At 40.4% G+C, this 20674-nt stretch overlaps 1 long non-coding RNA gene across 5 annotated transcripts in view; it reads left to right on the top strand.

The window, feature by feature from the left end:
* The window catches only part of LOC102078505 (uncharacterized), a 60191-nt gene that overhangs the window by 7501 nt on the left and 32016 nt on the right, over positions 1-20674 (top strand). For 2 of the 5 annotated variants that reach the window (XR_003222210.1, XR_002063724.2), the window contains exon 2: positions 5041-5203. This is a non-coding gene — a long non-coding RNA (uncharacterized LOC102078505). Of the gene's footprint in view, positions 1-5040; positions 5204-11804; positions 11931-17224; positions 17331-20674 lie in introns of those variants that run through there. The other 3 variants (XR_002063725.1, XR_266600.2, XR_003222209.1) reach the window with 3 other exon arrangements.

Genomic DNA, 20674 nt, shown 5'->3' with positions numbered 1-20674 from the left:
TAAGTTAGAATTTATTTTTTTCATTTAATCAGAAAATAATATTTAAAAAATGATTTTAGTTTTATTTTTTTGTGCAACCAGACACACAGAGGAGAACTTGGAAAGAACTCAGAAATCATTAGTTGTGAGGGTTCCGATCCAGCCGCTGTGAGCTTGATTAAAAACTTTATTATTTTTGTTGTTGACATTTTACTGTTCAGGTTGACCTGACTGTGAAGAGGGAGATGGGTTGACATAATATGTGTGTGCTCTTTGGGGAGCTTTCTTAGCACATAACTGTCTCGGTTTTTTGGCCTTAATGTGTGTTTGTGGGTTAAGAAATTTTAATTGGTTTTTGTTGAAGCATTTGTTGAATGCAAATAAATGTCCTTGAACGGCCCGCATCATTTCTTCTTCTCTGTCCATGGCCCAACTGATGCTTGTAACTTTGCAGCAACCCTGTACTCTTTGCGCGCGCGCACACACACACACACACACACACACACACACACACACACACACACACACACACTAAACAGACGGCAAAGAACACGTGGAGTTGACAGCTGGTAACTGCAGGGCCCAGCAGGTGCAGAGTGTGTGTATGTGTGTGAGCGTGTGGTTGGCCCCAGAGGGCCCCTGACTCATGGCCAGAGAGGCAGGCAGAGGTGTGTGTATGTGTGTATATAATGTGCGTATACATGGTTATAAGGGGGGCCTGGCTGACTGACTAGCCTGGAGTTGACTTCACTTCAGCTCCAGTGATTGATTGCAATAGGCCTGGACATGAGGCGATGTATTGCCCGTGGATACTACCTTTGACTACCTTCATTACATCAATAGCCCTCTCTCGCTCCTCTTTCCTGTTTTGTTGTTGTTTTTTGTGTGTTCTTGTGGCCTTTTACTGAACTTTGAAGAGTTCACTTTATTATGATAATCGGCACCGGACTGCGAACTTTGTGGAGAGACTCACTTGATGAAATGGATCATCACTTGGACGCAGAAAAAGTTTGACTTGAATGCAGTGAACGTCGAAACTTTTTGTGCACACACCGGAAACTCTTTATCTCTATATCTTCTTTCCTTTACCAGAACCAGCTTGTTCTTGGTCAGTATGCCATTTGATGGAGTGCTCTTTGCCAGCCTGCCCGCCTCTGGCTATGGTGCCATCTTGAAAAGCGCCGCGGCACACACACCTGGCCTGCCGGCTGCCTCTTTGGTCTGCCTCACCTTTTGTCAGCACCATGTTAATGAAGGCCCTGTCAGTGTCCACTGCTCGCACACCGGGGTGCCTTTTAATGAGTTCGCTATTTGATCACTATAGACACCCGGCATGAACCATGTTCCCTTTTTTTTTTTTCCTTTTTTTTTTTTCAGATCCCTCATGGTTGCTTCTGCTTCAGTCTTGTATGCATGTTCACAAAATTTTGTGTTTGTGTGTGTGGGGGGGGGGGTAAAGGGGAAGGAGACAAGGAGGAGGGGGCTGGTCAGCTGATTAGGACTAGTTTATAATAAAAGGGGAGGGCGGTTGTCTTTTAAAAGAAGGGGGGAAAAGAAAAGAAAATTATTATTTTTATTCCCCCCTCTCTCTATACCCAAGTGAGACGTGGCTCTCTCTTTTCAGGGGTAGATGAAAGCAGCTGGGCGCAGGGCTTCCAACAAAAAGTGCCAAGCGATCACAAACAAACCTTCAGATGAATCACATCAAAGGCGCTGCCCCAATTGTTAGCCCTCTCATATCTGCGGAAAATTGGCTCATTAAGGGCAAAAAATGACATTGTTTACATTAGCCGGGGCCCTGATTAGTGCTAGCCATGTTTGTTGTGTTGCTCTGCTGTCCGCTTACCAACAGACCACTTCAGCCGCTCTGCACAATCGCTCCTTTGAAGGCTTTCTTTCTGTGGAAAAAAAAGGAGATAGAAAGAGTGAGGACAACAACAACAACAACAAAAAGAAATGGAAAAACAGAGTGGAAAAATACACCAATGCACACACACAAACACAAACTGCGTTTGCAAACCCACACAAATGGACATGATAGCTGCTCTTTTTTTCTCTCTCTGCCTCTCTGCTCTCCTCTGCTTATTGGCTTTTCTCTCTTTAGGACTAATTAGGTTGCTTGTGGAAATAAAGGTGATAGGAGAGGACAGTTGGGCCAATGATGAGTCTGTTTGTGCTGTAATTGCACTGATAAAGAGGCTAGTGTTGTTGGCGGCAAAGAAAAGAAAAGAAAGAGCTTGACAATGAAACGCCCGGGGCTCTTCTTTGTGGCGACGGCTGCGTATCTGTGAAAAGAACACCTTTTGTGGAGCAAAGCTTTTGTAAACTGGGATGATTTCTAATCTGTGGAAAGTGCTATGTGTTTTAGACAGGCATGTGTGTGTTTGATCTCATAGATCTAAGGTGTAAGGGTCCTTATACCTTCTCATCTACTACTTGAACTCCTTTTTTCGCTCATCTGCCCTTTTTAAAAAAAAAACAAAGCTAAACAAACAAAAAACATCTAGACACTGTGGAATCATTCAGCCCTACAGAAGAGATGAAATTAGACTGTCTTAATTTCTAATCACTTCTGCACAGACCCTGTCTTGTTGCATGCTATGCCATGTTATATATGCACAGAGAAAGCCGGACTGTGTTTGTATATTCTTTTTTATGGCTTGCTTGAACAGATGCCGAGATTCATTAAAAAAAACACGGCTAAGACTTTGTATAAAGGTCATGGCCTATAATGCATTATGAACACACTCATAAGATATTATAATGGATTTATGGGGCTGTATATAAACTGAACTCACATGTCCAGAAAGCTTAAATATGAAATGAGCGTTTCAACTGCTCCAATCCACTGCTGGCATGTTTTACAGAACCACAGTGTGCTTGTTAGGCTGTTATAAATAGTTAATAACAAGCTGAAATGAAAGCTGTCTGTATGTATGTTTAATATGCCAGGTATCTTAATACACAGGCTGACAGCAGCAGTGGCCTTGCTCAGCGTTTATTGCAGCTATTACAAATCTTAAGAAATGCAAAGAACCAGTAAGACTGGGAATAAAGACAAGATAAATACAGAATAATATTTATAGCCGCAGAGTTGAGACTACCACAGCCACCTGACTGCTGCTATCTCAGTATCTAACAGGTAGGTTTGCTTGCTATTGTCGTCCTTGAACGTGACACCCGTTTGGTGTCTTTAGTCTGGCTCAGGATAGTTTTCTTGGGCAAACAAAAACGAGTGACAAGCTCACTGCTGTGTATTTTCCACAGGTTTCTGTGATCTCTACAAACACTTTCCCTTTTCTCTTTTCATTAGAAGGTTAGCACACAAATTGTGAACTATGCTCTCCTTTTTTGTTTTTCTTTTTTTTTGGTTGAGTGTAACTAATCAAAGCAAGTGTCAGTGATCGTTACCATGGTAACATCAGTCTTAAGCTTTACTTAGCCTCGGGGTAAGTTGTCAATATTTATTTGGTGCTAAATTAAGACAGGTCTAGCCCTACAGGCCTGTCTAAAGTATCCTTGTGAAACCATCCATCCGTCCATTCTCTTCCACTTATTCAATTCAGGGTCACGAGGGGGATGGACTCTATCCCAGCTGCCATAGGGCGACAGCGGGGGTACAACCTGGAAAGGTTGCCGGTCTGTCGCAGGGCTAGGTATTTGACACATGGAGGTAAAAAGCATTGGGAATGCTGAACGTATAAAACCTTGTGCCCATTATAAAAGCTGTTATGAGACCTTTTCATCTCATTTTACTTGTGTAAATACAGGTGCTGGAGTTTTTTTTAGGAAAACCTCACATATTTGGCCCTTACACCCAAGGAGGAAGAAAACAACCAATAGTTGGAATGAGATTCAAAGGTTTTTGTATTCCTGCTAAAAAAACAACAACTTAATTGACACCTCAGTTCAGAAGGTAGGGACAGACACAGGTGATAAAGAAAAGAAAGACCTGCATGTGGTCTTTCTAGACCTAGCCAGTGCGTTTGGGTCAGTGCTACATGAAGTACTGTGACTGCATATGATTTGTTATGCGTTCCAGAGAGCATAGCTGACTAAGCCTTGAGAGGATGCCACTGAGGAGGCAGATGAAAGGCAGAAACTGTGATACGTAACCATAGTGTTTATATTGTGCTATACTCTCAGGGATTGTAACATCTGGTCTTATTAATCAGTCGAATTCAGAACTTATGAAGAAAAAGGTAGAACAGGTCATCAAGTAATCAGAAGGTTGGTGTTTCGATCCCTGTATGGCTAAGCCTCCAGTCTGCATGCATAAGTATCTTTGGGCAAGATGCTGAACCCCAAGTTCGTCTTCCATGCATTTATATGAATGTGCGTGAATTTTAGATAGAAAGCAGTTAGGTGTAGAAAAAGTGCTTGTATAGGTTAATGTTGTAGAAAAGTGCTATTTATCAGTCGGGCTGTTTACTACTTTTGCCAAGTTCTCCAAGCTGTTCCTCCTGTCTCTGTATCAGTTGCCCTCAAACAGTGATGAGGGACAGGTTTGTCCCATTTTTGATTGTCAGTGACATCAGGAGAATCCAAAATTTGTGGGAGAATAGTCACAACGTGTCTGAAGCATTTTTTTCCCAGCTGAAGTTGTACATGTGGATTTACTTCTTTTTATGTTGCCAGGTTCAAATTCATTCAGTCTTTCTTATAACACAGACCATGAATCGTCTACGTATTTTGTCTTATTAAAGTGCTTATAATGTATTATACACAAGACATTCATAAAAAACTGTTATCATGGATGCAAGAATTCTGTGATCATCTCTATCGTTTGAGTCCGAGACTTTTTTTGGCAAACTACTTCCAACAAGTTCCCATAGTGACACGTTTGACCTATTAAAATTCAGGAGAGGACATTTCATTTATCTTAGCTTGGTCTGGCAGCAGTGAGAGAACAAGACAGTGCATGACAAAAAAAAAAAAGATGGAAAAAACTTTGGGAGTAAAACTTCAAGTTATGGGTGAGCAGGTCAAGTTGCACTGCTAACGACAGCCACCGACCCTGAGCTCGCCCTGCGTTACCCTTCACCTTCCTCTGCTCCCCAGCCCGACTCACCTTTGCCCTGGGAGAGAAATGGAGTCTGAGATAGAAGAGGAGGGAGGATTGAGGGAAGGATGGAGAAGAGATCCCCCTCAACATAATGATAACCGCAGAGATCTGGCCACCGTCCCCCACCGGGCCCTGGACACTCAGCCCCGCGGCCCCCAGGTCAGCTCAGCACATTATACTCGCTCTCTCCTCCTGAACTCTCTGACTCCACATTTACATACCCACCACTTTTTTTTTCCCTCTTACTTTTTCTCTTTTTTTTCCTAGTTTGCTATATTTCACCTCCTTTTTTTTCCACTACACCTCATTTTCTTTTCAGTTTCTCCCAGAACTCCTCCCTTTCTCCTCTTTGTCTTTTGCATTTCATCTGTGCAGACCATGCGCTGTGCGTGTATGTGTGTGAGTGTGTAATAATTACCATTTAGAATACTAGTAGATCTCTGAGGGAGGGAGCACAAGTTTGCCAACGCTCAGGCATGGTGGGAGCTGTTTGGTTTGTGTTTAGGTGCCCTTGGTGTGCTCTGCAGAGAAATCAGAATTTCCTTGACTTTTGACCGTTGTTCTCCCCAGGGGGGCGGCGGGTGGGATAAAAGGGCACAGACTGACTTCCATTTGCCGTTTAAAGACCCATATGGAAAATATAAATTGGTAGCAGCAGGAAAGACTGAAACCATTGGCATTCCGGGCATCCAGCATTTGAATTCATGAGGTTGTGTTGTGTCTCTGCCCACTTCTCGATTGGAATATTTAAGAACGCGTCACACGGGGAAAGATGGATAGAGATGTCGGCAGTGCTTGCTTCTGTCATTGTTTTTTGTCCGAACCTCTTTCTGAATATTTACTCTGTTTCTTGGTAATATCTGATACATAAACAGAATAAATGTTGACAGCTACGATGAGTTGATTTAGGATCAACAGTGTGCTTTCTATATTTACAAATTGCTGAAGCCTGGGGAAAAGCTTGTACATCCAAAATCTTGTTTGTTTTTATACATTTATTGGTGACATCCGGGAAATGTGCTCATCAAGACAAACTTACATAATGTTCATCATTAAGGAAACATAACTAGTGGAAATAAGTCGGCAGCAAACTATTTCCACAACAAGACATCTTGATCTTTTCCACAGTGTTTAATATGGCAAATTTACTTGTTTTCAAAAAGTGTAATTCTTCTAGTTTTTAACCCTTAACAACCTCTGAAAGACCTGTTCTCTGTTCATTTTTTATGAACTGATAACCTACAGTACAGTACCACCCAACATTAAAAAAGCAAAAACAAAGAATTCAACTCCCCCCAGAAGACAAGGGCGATACTAAAATTGATGTTTTTATTATAAACTGCTGACGTCAGCCTGTTTTTTTTGTTTTGTTTTTTTTTTTTGTTTTTTTTTTAAATCCCTAATCGCATTGTTTTAATTTAAACTGATGTCAGCATTGTTAATATGGAAAATCTAGTATAGTATATTAAACTTTTTGTGTCATTGTGCAGTCGTACAATGTTGTATGTATGTATTTTTTTTAATCTTTACCCATATGACTTGAGCTGAATTTGCTGAAGCTGCTATAAGCTTCAAAAATACCGGCAGCCACCAGTGCTACTCCTCAGCCTCCTCGTAGACACACCAATGGTATCAGTTTAAAGCTTCTACCTCGCCTCGTTCTTGTATTATCACATTCACAAATAGTTCACATTGCTCAGCCGCCGACCCGGCAGGGTGACGAAAATACCCCATCAGGCTTTTACAGCGGAGGGGTAAAACCTTGAGATTCCAAGTGCTGTTCATGAACTTTCGTAGGATATATTACTCAATATGGTTTCTTGAAATTCTTTTTTCAAAGTCAACTCTAACCTTGGGTGCTAAAAGGGAAGGTTGAGGTCAAATGAGGACACACAGGATGTTTCTCTTAGTGTTAAGTTTGTACAGAAAGGCGACAACACTGAGCAAAGTTGAAAACCAGCCCAAAGCTGGTTTTGCTACTGTCGAAACATGTGCATGTAGAAATGGATGCTACGATGCTACACACATCACTACTTGTCACTGCCTTTGTTATTTGTTGAAGGTCAGGCTCTGACTGCTGGGCTGGGATCAGCATACACTGCATACATCCTGTCTCTGCAGCTTGCAAAGCGCTGATGGTGTGTTCATAGGATCTTGTATTTTTGTGCAATAAAAAAACAGTAATGTCCACATCGCCACTTAAAAACAAACAACAACAAGCTTAATGATAAAGAAAGAAAAAGGCATTTGATATATTTTTCCTCTGTTCTGCCTGTTGTGTAAATAATTCTTGAACTGTTATAATATTAGTTTAAAAATTTGTAATTGTAATGTGATTACTGAATGTAGTATTTAGTTATTTAGGATTTAGTTTAGCTAGTGTAGTTCAATTATTGTGTTACTAAAAATTGTAATGTGATCACAGTAACTCATTTTACCCAACACTTCCAGTGGACGGTAAAAAAAAAAGTATAATAATTGTAATAATTTGTCTGTTTAAAAAAAAAAAAAAGATGTATTTTTTCATGAATTGTTTTTTCAGCTATTTCTTTCGCGAAAGAACTCCAGATTTTTAAATATTTTTGTGCACTAGCATGGCTGCGCTATGTCAAAATGACCCGTAACTAGTTGATAAAAAAGCAACACTTCCATGCAACACATTCACGGAAGCCATGAATCAGTGTCATGTTGACAGTGTCATAGATTTCCTGTCTTACATTGCTCCTCCTGCTTCACGGAACCACACTTGACTAGCACAAGGTGGTGGCTGAATGGAGTAAGGCTTGGTAGATGGATGAGCAGAATATAGTGTATATACTGTGTGGTGTGTGTTTGTGCTAAGGAGGGGTCGTAGACTGACTGTTTGGCCTCGTAGGAGCACGCTTACTGGAGGACGAAGTTCTGTGTGGCTCGTGGGACAACGGACCAACTGTGACCTTGTGGATCATAACTGCCACCAGGGGTCACAGCCAGCCAGCTAGAGAGAGAGAAAGAGAGAGCGAACAAAGCTTGATGATGCCCCATTTTCTCCATCTCACCCTCCTTATGTCACTGCTATCAGTTTAAATGGAGCATTATGCAAAATGAAGATGATTTTGGCTTCAGGGGGTGTGATGGGGAGAATTGCGGGTTAATGTAGGGGAGAAAAGAAAAAAGATGGGGATTTTGTAAGGTGGGGAAAAAAGGGTGGAAGCAATAGTATGAGGTTCTGGGGTTTGGTGGGAGGTGCTGGTGGGGGATAAGGGGTATAAGAGGGTTAATATAAGTGACAAGTGAGTGTTTCATTCTATCTAAACCACCCTCCTAGACAGGTAACTCACTTAGAGAATTTGCTGAATGAGGCAGTCAGGCTATTGGGAAAGATCGTCACTCCAGTGTCTGTCTCAATATCTGCCAGAGGCGACACAGGACCCCGGGGTCCAGCCTTCCCATATAAAAGCCCACCTGAGAGCCAGCACAATAAAGGCCACTCAGCCAGATGCAATATACCACAAAGAGAATTTCCTGAAAAACTTGATTTAAGCTGGAAAGAAATTGAAAGTTATTTGCAAATAGTGATTTCCTAAAATCATATACCCCAGGTTGACTTAGGAGAGTCATTCATATAAGATTGACTGTTATCTACAAACTAAATGGATTTAGTTTCACCTGACTCAAAAGAAAAAGTTATTGGAAAACACTTAGCTAGGTCTCTCGTCTCTTCCTGTGCACTGTGGAGGGAGACTGCAGCGCAGCATATACCCTCAGAGGACTTTCCATTTCCATTGCATATACTGTTTTGAAAGGGACCAAATCTCAGACTTCCCTTTAAGTTTATTCTACCTGCCATGAGTCCAAAATGCAATTACCTAAAATTGGTGTAATTGTATCTCGGTCATGTGTTCAGCAACAGTGAATTCCCGACTTCTTTAATATTGACTGTGTGTCTCTGTTGATTGTGTGAAATGTATGCAGCTGGGTTATTTTGTCAAATACAGCAGTAAAGTAATTAGTCTGACTCGTTGTAAACAATACATTTTTTTATATGGAGCTTACATTAATACTTCAAAGACATGTATTTTATATTGCATTTTTTTTGTTTTAAATATGGAGTAGACGTAAAAATGAAATAAAGGTGGAAAACAGTTTACAAAAAAGTTTTTTTTGTTGAAAGTTTTTTTTTTTTTAGTTTATTATTGATTTCTTTCTTCTTCTTTTTTTTTAAATTCACCACACCACTTGTAAACTTCTCCCAATACACGGCACCACTGTCTGCATGGCTTCTTAGATAAAGGAGGCAAAAATGCTAGCGTGGATGTAAGATGTAGCTGATCAGTTGATACTGGATTTTTGTTTATTTTTCAGCAGTGTATTTCACATACTAGTTAGCAATTCAACACATTGCTAACACAAACAATGGAGTCTATCTGAAGGAAACATTTCTATGGACCCCTTGCATATTTTTCTGCATTGTATTATGTAACGTAGGATAAGATAGCTCTATACAACACCAAAATATAACATCTTGCAGTATCTACATAAAATGTTTGACTCCCCTTGTCATGTAAAGACACAGGAAAAGTGCAGTCCTCTGTTTAAAAGTAATTTGAACTTCCGGCCGATGTGCTGATGAGGCTGCAGAGATCCCCCTGGGGTGTGTTAAATAGTTTCTGTGTATCACTATTACAGAGGTTAACAATTATTTTCTCCCTTGAAATGAGGGGCATTGACCCTAATATGAGGCCACTTAACATCCATAATAAGATGATAATTGGCCAGTGATGATGGCCTTGCCCCTCCCCCACCATCATTGCCGTCAGTTAATTGTAATAGATTACCTGTGTATTAGTTAGATTCATCATTTCCAAAATAAAGCACGGGGAGATGTGTGTGTGCTTTGTACACTAGGATCTGTATTTAACTGATTATCAGTGGGGGCAGGGTGACTGAGACTTGAGATAATAATACTTCAAATTATTTCCTCCTTCTCCATCCTGATATTTTCTTTTTACGCTCAATGCCCCACTTCCTCACATGCGCGGTTCACTGATGACTGTCGTAATTGCGTGTTCACGGGCTCGATTTCCCCCGAGGGGTTCCCCAAATTAAAAGAAGTCATCCCACTCTTCCCTCATCTCCCTTTTCTCTAGCACCCTGTTTTACGCACACATAAACACGTACACAGACGTACACACACAATCGCGTACACACTTTATCTCTCCCCCTTCTTGTTCTCTCTTACAATCCTGCTCCAGGGATGCCATGCTTATTTGAATGGAACTTTCTTGTCTTTTTTCTTCTTCCTTTTCAAGCCGCGTGTCACTAATGAATAAATAAAACACACACAAGCAGTGGATTGACTTTCATGCATGGGTGCACTGGCTTTGATGAGACACCCCCCCTTCTCCAATCCTTAGACAAGCTGCTGAGGACAGTCACTCTCTGCTCTGTTAGGCTGCTGTTAAACATTTGTTCTGTATTCAGATGATTCACATTTTCAAGTTTGCACGTCCTCTCCACCTAAGGTCAAATAACTGTAAAGACAAAGAAATTCAAATTTTCATTTCGTGTTTAACGGGACACTTAGGATAATCTCATCTATTAATCTGGTACTCTAGACGCTCTGGTTTGCAGCAATCCAGAGCATGCAAAATTCTGTGCTGCATGCGTGGTAATTATTGCAAAGACTATAAAAACTGCAGCAGCAGATGCTGTGGTTTGCTTTAGGATAAAGTGAGAGTGAGCACTGGCAGTGATAGCTACGAGAGATCAAAGCCTACAGAAACCAAAAGCAAATTCAAGGACAAGGTCAATCTTGTGCCACGGTTTAGTTGTGAAGTGATGACAGGGAGTCGCAAGCACCAAAACAGATTCAAAGAGCTTAAGAACAGATTTCTGCTTTACACCTGGATAATGATTGAAAATAACTTTCATGCTTTTTATGCATGACGTAAAATGTTATTTTGTAAAGGAGCTGTTTGTTTATCCTTAGTTTTTGTTGTGAAAGCGTTTTGCATTGAACAAAAAGTCTATGAAGAGTAGCCTTTGCTAGTATTTGGAAACCAATGCCAGCGGTTTGTGCCCTCTTAACTGCCAAGGGCCTGGCGTGCTGAGCAGGGCAGAGGGATCCTGGCACTAATTAGCTTGTAATGGCATCATAAATTATGGACAAATCAAGGCGGTGCATCAGACAGACGCTTTAATGAAAAGTTGTAATGGGTCACCCATGGAGGCCTGAGGGCTGAGGTCCTCTCGCCTGCCAGGGTTATCCATCACATCACAGCTAGCAACAGGATTGGATCCACAGACCGATCCAGAGACTGCATGAGTTGTCTGAAGGCTGAAGTTTTCATTCTCTGTTTTTCTTTCTCTTCTCCAGCGATACCTGGTTGATTGCTTTGTCACATTTAAGTTTGTCACCTGTGCTGAGCTGATATTGGATATCCAAGTGAAGCAATCTTCTCCCCATTCAGCATTGTGACATCACCTCGCGTCATATCGAAATCCATATATGCACATAGGGCTTCTCACACATGTCCACACACCACACATGCATGACTTGTGATGATTGTTCCTACACAGAGGGGACCTTTCTTTCGCAATGAAATCTTTGAGGAATTGCACATCAATTTCTGAAACGAGTGGTCAAATAAAACCGTTTTGGGACTTATTGATGTTTCTTTTGTCCCTCTGTGCAAAATGCAATAGGGTTCTGGCCATGGCTGCCAGATGAGCGTCTGAGAATCATTAGCAAAGCTGATTTGATTTACGTCCTGTGTAGATGGGGCCATCCAAATGATCTGCCTCACCATGGCCATCATCAATCACCGCCAACCAGAGGGCACAGCCAACACGCATGGGAAAGAGAGCGGGTTGGCACACCAAAGCACCCACAGGGTTGTGAGCATGTGTGGGCACATGTGTACAGACTATACAAATGTACATTTTGTAAATGTTTGCGTGTGACTGTTCCCATGTGTATTTGAGTAGATTTGTGTGTGTGTGTGTGTGTGTGTGTGTGTTTGCTCGTGTTTTTGTATAGGGTGGGGGTGGAGGGTTGGTGTGTGTGCATGCATGTATGATTGAGACTGAATATGCGATTATTACTAACATTTAATGGTAAATTCATGTTACTTTGTAATAGCAGCTTTTTCCAAGAAAGTAAAATCAGGTTGGCTGGTCTGTGATACTTTTATCTCAAACCTTTTGGATTCCTTGCGCAGAGGAAGGATGAGTTGTAAAATGATTTGGTATCATGCATGTATGCAGTTGACTGTTTCTCTTTTGACCACAAAAGGACAAGTACATCTTCACTGTGTCTTCTCAGCAGCTGGATAGCAACTAGTTTAACTAACATCTATCTACTCTGACAGAGAATGAATATTGGTGCGATTATGACGATGTCTATGCAATAACATACAATAGCTGTTGCTGATTGTGGCTTATGATTTTAAAAATAATAAGGTAATAATAAACATAAACCCAACTACATATAAGGAATTTGTGTATCTGCACTAAATAAGCAGGACTGTACTGAACATAAGCCCTATTGGTGGGTCATTTATTACAACCCCCCCAAGACTGCCAAGAGTTGGTACTGCTTCGCATACTGTCATTTCTGCATATCAAATCATCTATCCAGCCCTAACAAAGTAAATACAACTAGCCAATCAGATAAGGGATGAGTTTGTCTTTTTAAAGGAGGAGCAAGCCATAAAGCCATCATCTTGAGTGTCCTGTCATGTCACCTTTTTGTAGTATTGACAGACTACTTGACAGAGTACACCAACACAGTAGCTGTTCGTTGTGTAGGAATGCCAAAAATCTGGCTATTTCAAGCGAAATAAAAACTCATTGTACTCAACCAAAATAAAAAAGCCCTCAGAGGGTTTTGTAGACACTGAATACTAGTTCGTCACTCTTTTAAAATAAGAAACTCGATGTTAACATAACCAGAGAGGAAATTTGTATAAGTGGGACAAGGGCATCTCAGCTCAGTGTAAAGATAAAGTCCACTTTTAATTCTGAATATAATTGTAATTAATATAAAACTACTGGGACTTACTAAAGGAGGGTTGGGGGTTGGTACTTGTATAGCACGTCTAGCATTTACCAAATCTATTTAGAATTCTGTCCAGTGAGTAAAATTATTTTCTAACCTGAGCACTTCTTACCCAAGGCAACTGAGCTGGTAAAATTCCCATGCTGTTCATGATGTCCTGAAATCTCAGTCAAATTTTGTGGAGCTGCTAGATTAATCAAGACATTCTTATCAAACTTTCCCCTCAAAGTGCTCACCTATTTTCCCCTCCTTTGCTTTCAGTGCCTCTGTATATGTGTGTTTGTTTGTTTGCACATGTATGAATTTATGTCTGTCTGACAAACCGAGTGAAGTGGTGGGCTAGTGAGAATAGGGTGCATTTCCATTTGAGGGCTCATGATTGACGGCCAACTCCAGCTTCCCTGGGAGTATGTTGTTGCTGGCAAGAATCCATGGTGCCTTGTTCACTTACAGAGAGCTGGCACAGGTTCCACTGCACAGTGGTGCACAATTCACATGCCATCGCACTGTTGCATCAGCAATAATCTCTCAAAGCCAACGGAGACAGGGAAATGGATCAACATTTAGTTAATCGAAGTGCTTTTATCCAAGCCTCCTCCCATCGTAACCACCTCCACGCTTAAACAGCATGGCGCTTGTATTATTGGAACATGCATGCTCAAATATCTCTCTGTGATATGCAAATGAAACACTAATCCTTTAGATTGTAGGTCTATTTGCACTTTTATAGCATTCAGAATCCAGTGATTCCATTGGATTCAGGTTAAAGAAATATCAAATTAGATATGCAGTATCAAGTCCTGGATTTATTACTCAAATATAGGACTATTTGTTTTGTTGTTTCTAATTCACTGGAGCAATAGTAATGAGCTTCACTCAATACTTTAAAATTAGTATAGAGCATGCACATACCATGGATATTAGAGACATGAATATTACACATTAGGGAGAGAAGGGTTGTCTGTGCATGTGTGCGTGTCTGTGCATTCACAGGGTGAAGGCCAAATTAGCCAGGTTGTATAAGCAATTATTGGGGCACACTCTGTACCTAAGCGCCCTAATAGGTATGTAAAGAAGGCATTATTCAATTAGAGTGGTGGTTTGCTGTAGTGAGGAGCAGAGCAGTGGTGACAGCGCCGGTGTCTTCTCCTTATGAAACAACCTATTTAAGCTAAATCAACTCCCACTTAAGAGCTGCGGTAATAAGCGTGTGGCGACGCTCGCCGGCCCGCGGGGGCCCATCCGTCATGCTGTAATACGGAATCAGAATGAGTGATAACACCTAGTGCTGCTACAGCGCCTTAGCTGCTGCCGCAGGAACGGCTCTCAAACACACATAAGATAACATACACACCTGCACTGACACACTCATACACACATTGCTAGAAGCAGCAATACTGCTGGATGGCTTTGCTCATTTCCCTCTCCCACCCACCTCCTGTTCCTCCAACTTGCATATGTGGAAAGAAATTGTGTTTCTATGGATTTGCAAGTATGAGTTTCTGGGGTTTTTTTTGGGGGGGGGGAGCACACTTTTTATCTACATGTGTGTCAGTTGCTCCATTAAAATCAATTAACTAATTATGTATTAAAATATTCGAATAATATGCTAACTGTTTAATATGTTTGCGTTATCAGTTGGTTTTTAAAGGCGTCACACTGCTTTTACGTACTTCAGTCCTCAGAATTTCAATTTACAATAATAGATTAGAGTCAAAAAGCAACATAAACAAAATTTTTAATTTTGACTCCAAACATTTAATGAACTCATAACTGCTTTTCAAAGATTGTTTTTTTTGGTTATTATTTGCTGTTTCCAAAAAGCTGAGGTACTTATTATAGAATAAGGTGATTTCAAAATAATTTAAAGGCAGTACTTTATTGAAAGGAGCACGGAGATGGATCTTTTTGTTTGTTTCTTGAAAAATACATATGTATTATCCCAGCAACTTCTCAGTGTGTTGCATCACCATGTTTGGAAAGTGAGGGTTTAGTTTACTCTAATTTTTCAAAGCCAAATTTTTTTCCCATTCTTGCTTGATGCTAAACAGTGTGCTCCTTTGTGTGTACTGTCTTTTAGTGTGCTTCAGATGTTTTCAATAGGTGACAGGAGTGCAGGCAGATCAGTTTGGTGCCCAGGCTCTTTAACTACAAAACCTTGCTTTTTAAAAAACATGAAAAATGTGGTCTGTCATTGTCTTGCTGAAACAAGCAAATCTTTCCCTGATAAGGACACTCCCTGCATTTCAGCATATGTTGCTTCAAATCCAGTAGATATCATTCAAAATTATTGGGGTCTTCACAGATGTGCAAATTACCCATGCCATGTCCCTCATCATGTACAGGTATGTGAAAATTTTCCCAAGACTCTTTGCATTCCTGTGAAAAACATAGTAATGTACACCCTTACTGCTTCCATAAGAATTAAGAGGTTAAATAGTAGCCAAATGCACTTGATAACTGATCATCATCATTAAATGTGCCCTCCTCTATAAAAGCAGATGTTTTGGCAGCTTGCTACTCTGGAGCATTTAGGTAGTAGTTAACACAATACTACAATCTTCTCAGGAATGGATATCCAAGCAATTCACTCCAAGGACAGACCATAATGTTCAGAGAAATTGCAAAATACCCACAAGCTACATGTCATACTCTACAGACTTTAGTTTGCATGGTAAATGTTAAAGTTCCTGAGAAAATGTGGTTTGTTTAGAAGGGTTGCCAGGAGGAAGCTTCTCGTCTCTAAAGAGGATTTGTTTGGAAAGTTGCATCAGAAAAAAACACAAGAACTCTGGAAAATTGTCCTTTGGACAGCTGACAATTGGTGATATTCAGCCAAGCAGCACAGCGCCACCTTGGCAAAAACCAAACAGCAAATCAGCACAAACACCTCATACTAAGCATATCAAGCACAGTGATGGTGGTGGGTTTGGGTCATGCAACAGGACACTGATTCCAACCACACCAGGAAATCTACTACAGAATGACTGAAAAAGAAAAGTTTCAAGGTGTTGCACTGGCGCAGTCAAGGTTCAGACATCAACCGATTGAAATGCTGTCATGAGCCTGCAAATGTCAATGAAGTGAAGTAATGTTGGAAAGAGGAGAGGACCAAAATTCTACAATATGAGAGACTGTTAGTGAAAGTCATACAGAAAGCAACTACTTATGGTTATTGTTACTAAAGGTGCTTCTATTGTCTACGTTATTGAATCATACGCCTCAGAGTGCTATGGAAACGTTCTTTCCTGTATCCTGGCTTTGAACTGTGTGCTGATAAGAAAATGAATGTTCCCTCTACTCTCTGTCCTACATTTGTCAAACCACAGTCCACTGTAAATGGCTTAGGGTCAAAGGATGTGTCTGTGGTTACAGGATGTTGTTCATGCATCAGTTGTTATTTATTTATTTATTTTTTAACCTGAATTTGGTGATGCAGTGACTGAACTATGTTTACTAACACTGGTTTTCCAAAGAGTTTCTGTAGCCAACAGAATGATTTTGAACAAAGTAGAGTAGTTTCTATTTTTAATCCAGCGCTGACTGAAAGCCCAATACTAGTTTCCAGCCAATATTAGTTTTCAGCCAAAACATCTTTGTAACTTTATGTTGATGAATGTTTTTCTGAAATATTTGAACTACAGACATTCTTTCAAAGAGTCAAGAAACCTCGGCTCTCTTTACTTTTGAAAGACTCTGCTTCTTTGGGATGTTTTTGTGTTCATAATCATGTTACTAATAAAATTGACTAGTTTTGAGATCTTCTGTCACATCTTTCTTTGACCATTATCAAACGTTGGCAGTCTTTTGTTAAACCAGCCCCAACCTTCTTGAAATGTATTTGTTTCATAAAACTTTTATTTATTTATTTTTATATATACAGGAAATTACATAACATATGAATAAGTTTTGAAGCTTTAAGTGTAGTAGTTTTGTTTTGATTGTTATTTGCAAATCATTACATTGTATTAACTTTTGGCATAGAGTCCCAAATAAGGCTGTTCGACTGGTTGATGATATCAGGGATTGATGATGTTTGGAGTAATTCAACTTGCCAATCAAGGTGATATTTAGCTTGTTTTACCATTAATGCATCATAATTATTGATAAATTCATAGTAAAATCAATCTGTGTTGCAGGTTACATGACAAAGCACTCCGGCATATTAAAAAGCAAGGCACTCATCCAACACAAGAGGCACTTGGACCAGGAAACAGAGTTGCTACGTCATCACTTAGCAAGCTGGTAATAATTCCTTATCGTAGATGTACTCAAACATAAAAGAGTTGCTCTTTAATATGTTATCTACTATATTTAAGCACACAGGTTATTTTGCACAAGTTAGTTTGCACTAATTAGTGGGTATGCACTCCATACGATGGTATACAAGATGCCTGCAGCACATGAGAATAAAGGCCAGGGATGGAGATAGTCGGCTCCATTCACCAGTAGGAGTAGGTAGTTCAGTTTCTTGGAATTTTTAGTCTGCTTGCCTATTGATCTCACTTATTGGTTCCACTTTGACTTGTGCTACAATCAGCTTATTTCACTTTGTGTCCTAAACAAGGAAAAGAGTGGCACAGTCATAGATGTGGACCTTATTTTATTTTTATTGCACAAAAGATTGAAGATGGGATGGTAAAGTGAAAGCTGCATCCAGAACAAAAACAACCACATTATGCTGCTAAAGCAATTTCAACTCTTTGCAAGCATCTGCACAGACAGCATGCTAGCACTAAGCTAGCCAAAAACCCAAAGTGATGTTACAGCTGAGTGAATGCTGACCAAAGCCCAGCAGCCAGACCCTGAACTTCAACAGGTAACAAGCAGATGAGCAGTCAGGCTGCAGCCTCCATTTCTATCTGTTCATGTTTCTAACGTAGACTTACTGTGGAGATCGCTTTTAAGTCTCTTTGTGCTGGTTTTCATCTTTGCTTTGTGCATCAGGTTTGTGTTCATACCTTAATACTAGGAGAAAGCTCATGTGTGTTCCCATTAGAATAGGGATTGTTCTTGTGTGTGGGACTGTAGCCTATGATTTATATTGTTGAATGGGTCTTAGGTAATTTTATAGAGAAACACAAAAGTAACGTAGGGAGAAATGTAATAAATGACTTTCTCCTGGTAGTAATTGAATAATGTACTGCATTACTTTTAAGAAAAGTGTTTTGTGTAATGCATTAACTTTTTTTTGAGTAACAACCCAAACACTGATCACAACAAAGAGTGGAAATACCTTCAACATTTGACCACAGAGCATGCAATTAATTTACATGAATGTAAGGTCTTTGATATGCTGCTTAAAGATGGAGTGATTCTCCAAGCGGAGCCAATGGGAACCCAATAATAATCGATAAGGAATCAACTGATATCGATAATTGAATAGGAATCACTCCCCATTCACCAGTAAGAGTAGATTCTGGTGAATCCTATGAAAAGTTTGTAAAACTTTGTGTAAAATAGTCACTCTAAGGCCAGTGGTGATGGTGATCTTCAGCCGTCCAACAACTTTAAAAAAGAGAACCAAGGTTGTATTTGCTGAACTACTTGGAAAACTGAAACTCCCTCACCTGTAGGTGTATTAACTGTAGTAACGTACTCATGTTTGCATAATGTTCTAGTGTAATAGGAGAGATTATGCTGTGGGCACTATCCCTTCACTGAGCTTTGATCCTGACCTACCCCCCCCCCCCAAAAAAGAAAAAAGACAAAAAACAGTTTAAACTCTATAAATCAGTACGACTGAGTTTACTATGTAAAATGTGCTTAGAAACAAAACTCTGAACTTCCTTTACAGAGTCTTGAAGCAGTAGTTATTAAGTCAGTTAGACATTGTAAAATGTTGTTGTACTATCTGGCTCATTAGATTTGCAGGGAACAGTAAAGTAAGAAGCAGCTCTGGAGCTGGAAGGAACTGGAAGGAAAAGCCACCCATTGGTGCAAATAAAGTCAACCTTAAAAGTCCATAAAGTTGTGAAGATGATCAACTTTGACAGCACTGCCTTAAGAAAAGCCACATATGCACTGCCCACATCACAGACCTACTGGTGTTACACATGAAGCTGTTTTTTCAATAAACACTTGCATGGCTGTAAATGATGTCCTGGGGGTAAAACATTGTGCCATATGTGCCCATTGCTGGTTAATGTTATGTTCTTTATGAAAGAATTTATCTAATTCTTAAAGCTTTCTAATCAATCATGAATCAACCCTACATAGTGGATGCTCTGCCTTAGACTTTCATCCTGTCAGTGGGACTGCATTATTTAAAGTTTCTACTATACATGTACTTCTACTCACCACTAGCCTGTGTGCAGATAAAACTTATTACCAAGAAACACCAAAACAAATGCAAACAAACAGAAAAACGGGTACTTTCCAGAGTTTAATTATGGATAGTTGAATGTACAGATGAAAACAACAACAGATCATCTACAGTGATGAAAACGGAGGAGGGAAAAACACAGTCAATAAGCGGCATGCTTGAAACATTTGAGAAGCCTGATTTCATGGCATCCTTCGTTCTTTTTTTATCTCTTGTTTGTTTTTCTGCTGCATTCATCCCCCATCTCTCCCTCTCTCTTTCTCTAGCTGACTCTTTCCTAGCTCTCTCTATCTCCATGGCTCATCAGTGTGGTTGTTCATCGGTAATGACTCCCACTGTGGCAGGGCCCCTTTAAGGTTGAGGTCCCCCTTCCCACCCCTCCATCCTTCCCCCTCCTTCAGTCCCATCTGCCATGCATTATTCATGGCTTCACAATCAAATGAGGGAACAACGGTTGGTAGCAGGAGACATGGTGCATGGCTCTTCCTCCCCAAAAGTCCCCCGAGGTGCCCCAGTCTGGTACCCACCATCACCCACTCCCCTTAACCCCCACCCCAGCTCAGCCCAGCACTTCATACTCACCCCTCCCGACACAGTGAGTGACTTTTGTCATTTTTTTTTCCTCTTTTTTTTTTTTTTTTTTTTGCAATGGCGTGGGGGTCCAGACACATTGACTCCATCCTACTCTTCCCTGGGGTTGTTGGCAGTCACGCTGGTCACTGGTGACCTCCATTGCCCTTTGGGGTACTCATCACTTCCTCTTCCTCTCCACAGGGATGCACACAAAGTGTCTGGCACCTTTTTAGTAAAGGGCTAAGGATGGTTGGGTTGTCATAGGTCTTTCTTCTTTCTTCTTCTTTCTTCTACAGTAAAAACTATACAACTGACAAGCTGTTAAACTAAAGATGTTAGATTGTACAAACTGCTGTTGCTGTCATTGCCCATCCCCCCCTCCACTGTGCTCTCTCTCTCTCTCTCTCTCTCAGAGCTTTGTGACAACAGGCATCCACTCATCTCATTTACTAAGATATCATCGTCTAGATAACTCTTCTAACTTCAGTTCATCATAATATGCGATTATGTTATCTTTCAGAAACCTGCCGGTCTATTTTAAAAATCCAAACAATGAACATGCGAAGGAAACTTACAGTCATGTCAAAAATGGGGCACATAATTATTGACTTAATGCTTCCACTGGAATTAAGAGAGTAGCAGTCAGGTGCTGCTAATCAAATACACTTGATTAACTGATCATCAACAGGAG

This window comes from Oreochromis niloticus, linkage group LG11 (genome assembly GCF_001858045.2).
Source record: "Oreochromis niloticus isolate F11D_XX linkage group LG11, O_niloticus_UMD_NMBU, whole genome shotgun sequence".
Classification (NCBI taxonomy): Eukaryota; Metazoa; Chordata; class Actinopteri; order Cichliformes; family Cichlidae; genus Oreochromis; species Oreochromis niloticus.
The sequence above is the reverse complement of the archived record's forward strand: the minus strand, read 5'-3'. Positions and strand labels throughout refer to the sequence as shown.